At 29.4% G+C, this 2,804-nt stretch overlaps 1 pseudogene; it reads left to right on the top strand.

Annotated features, from left to right (window-relative positions):
• Positions 1-310: 310 nt before the first annotated feature.
• LOC102578934 (SKP1-like protein 1B) lies at positions 311-771 on the top strand (annotated as a pseudogene).
• The last annotated feature ends 2,033 nt before the right edge of the window (positions 772-2,804 follow it).

Below are 2,804 nucleotides of genomic sequence, written 5' to 3'. Positions count from 1 at the left end.
TATAATTTTTCTTATAATTGAGATTTGGAAGAAAAAAAAGGCGGCCTTCCTTTTCCTAATCTTATTCGGTCACATATGGTTTAGGTAAAATTTTCACAATTTCCTAATTTGAAATTGTTTGTGCAAAACAGATTTTCCCATGAACTCTTTTTTTTCCGTTTTTGGATTCCTACTTTAACTAGAACAGTGAAAACCTAATCTTCTATAAATTAAGCCCTTCAAAGCTCTCTGACATTATAATCATTCAAATCTCCTTTCAATAATATTCTCAACAAAAGCAATTTAACATCTCTTGTTCAAATATGTTTTTATCGCCATCTCTTCTTCAACAAAGTTCTTAACTTTAAAGACTTGCGATGATAAGGAATTTGTACTGGATGAGGCTATAGCCGTAAGGTCACAAACCATCAAGAATATGGTTGAAGATGATTGTGTTTCAAACGTCATTCCCCTACCTAATGTCGATAGCAAAACAATGACAAAAGTGATCGAATACTGGAAGAAACATTCTGAAGAAGGCGTCTCCAAAGACATGTTGATAGATTTTGACAAGGCTTTCGTGAATGTGCACCACTCGATTTTGTCCGATTTTATTTTAGCTGCTAATTTACTTAACGATAAGGAGATATTGGATATTATATGTCAAGAAGTTGCCAATAGGATTAAAGGAAAAACACCAGAAGAAATACGTATGAATTTGATATCAAGAATGATTTTACTCCAGAGGAAGAAGAGAAGATTCGTCAAGAGAATGCTTGGGCTTTTGAATGATTTTATAACACTAGTGCTATTTTTAATTTTTGTTCTTTTTATTTTATTTTAGAATTAGAACTGGCTAGTTAGCTATATCTTATTTTATTTAGTTCTATCTTCTATTGTTCTTTTTTATATAATTGTTGTTTGGTTTTTATTGATTTATAAATTTATAAATTATGTTGGAAAGAATTAAAGCTATTTATTTAAAATTTGAAGAAAAAAATGATTGAAAGATAAATTTGATATCCCAAAAAGAAATATTCAAATTTATTTATTTATAGTAATTTGAGTTATTTTCATTCTAAGCACATCCAATAGACTTGATAAATTTTCTTAATTAATTGACACAATTTAAATAGTGGAAAATTTCTTAACATAGTTTTTCTTTGAAGTTACTCATAAAAATGATTTAAGTATTAGGGAATCCTTTAAAAGACTACTAAAAACTTAAAAACAAGAGAGAAACATTATGGAGTTTCTCTTTTGATATAAGGTTATATTGGTTTACATGTCACTTTAAAAAATTTAATAATAATGTTAATTGGTGTTAGAGCTTACAAAAAATTCTTCGACTTGATTTGGGTAAGAAGTTATATAGATTGGAAGAACGTCTAGAAAAATTCTTGAAAGGAAGCGTTATAGTCCCAGTGAGATCCTACTGGGCACAAATTCAAATTAATTAAACTTTAATGCAAATATTACACACTAAGTGAAAATTTATAAAATAATAATTGAAGGAACGTATATATGTATCGTCTTTACTTTTGCACAATATATAGTGCATCTTGCAAGTTATTAACAGATGGGTTTAACATATTACAACAAAAGAAATCAATTATTACAATTGCTATGAAAAAATAATTGTAACACTCCAATTTTTAGGACAATATTTTCTATGGCTTCTCAAATAATTGTATCATTGACCAAAATTCTTATTATTAAATGGTTGTATGTACATGTAATGTATCGATATTTTATAAATAATATTTTATCGTATACATGTATGATGTTTAACTATATATCATATATGTATATATAATCAGAAACACATTTATATAATATTTTAAACCTTGCAATGCATCTTCCTCACGAGTTGATTGTTTTTCCAATATCAACCAACTCAAATCTCTTCTAAATAATCCTAAATTATAGATATGAGCAACTTTCGATGTTTCAATTCTTTTAAATATTATATATTCACTAGAAATGATTAATTCACATTTGTTGCTGATCAAATTTTAAAATTTGAGGTTTAAAACGTTTTAATGACATATTTCAATGTATATCCAATTTAAATCTCCACTAAGCAATCCTAAAATATAGATTACATGATCTCCACCAAATGGTCATTCTGTTTAATTATTCAAATTTACTATCACCTTCTTCCTATCTATTACATTTATTCTGATTGATAAAGATTGAATCTTTAAAATCCCCACTAACTCCAATTACAAGAAATTTTATATTTCTTTAAGCAATAGTCTCCATGAATAATTATGTATGTGTTTACAACTTTTCAAACATCATGGTTAGATATTACGAAAAAAATAATTTTTCTCTTAATTGAGATTTGGAAGAAAAAAAAGGCTTCCTTTTCCTAATCTTATTCTGTCACATACATACGGTTTAGGTAGAATTTTCACAATTTCCTAATTTGACATTGTTTATGCAAACCTGATTCTCCCATCAAACTTTAAACGCTCCATGAAGGCACTCTCGAACACAGCCCATCTCAGGATTGGTGCACCCTCAACCCTACCCTTTTTCCATTGGTCAAACCAGATTCTAGCAACACCCTCCAGTTGGTATGCAGCTAGTTCCACTCACTCAGCATCAGCAACATGCATGACCTCAAACACTTTATGCAACTCTTCCACAAAGTTTTTCGGATCCTCAGTGACACTTGAACTAGTGAATCTTGGAGGATTCATCCTTAAGAACTCACGAATCCTAGAAGTATCAACCACTTCCTGTTGATTCTCTCTTTCTTTCCCAGCTTGGTTAGTCACCATTTGGCTCAACATCCGGATAGCATTCCGAAACTCAGC

Source organism: Solanum tuberosum, unplaced genomic scaffold, assembly GCF_000226075.1.
Source record: "Solanum tuberosum cultivar DM 1-3 516 R44 unplaced genomic scaffold, SolTub_3.0 scf00024, whole genome shotgun sequence".
Taxonomy (NCBI): domain Eukaryota; kingdom Viridiplantae; phylum Streptophyta; class Magnoliopsida; order Solanales; family Solanaceae; genus Solanum; species Solanum tuberosum.
This window is presented reverse-complemented; position numbering and strand designations above follow the sequence as displayed.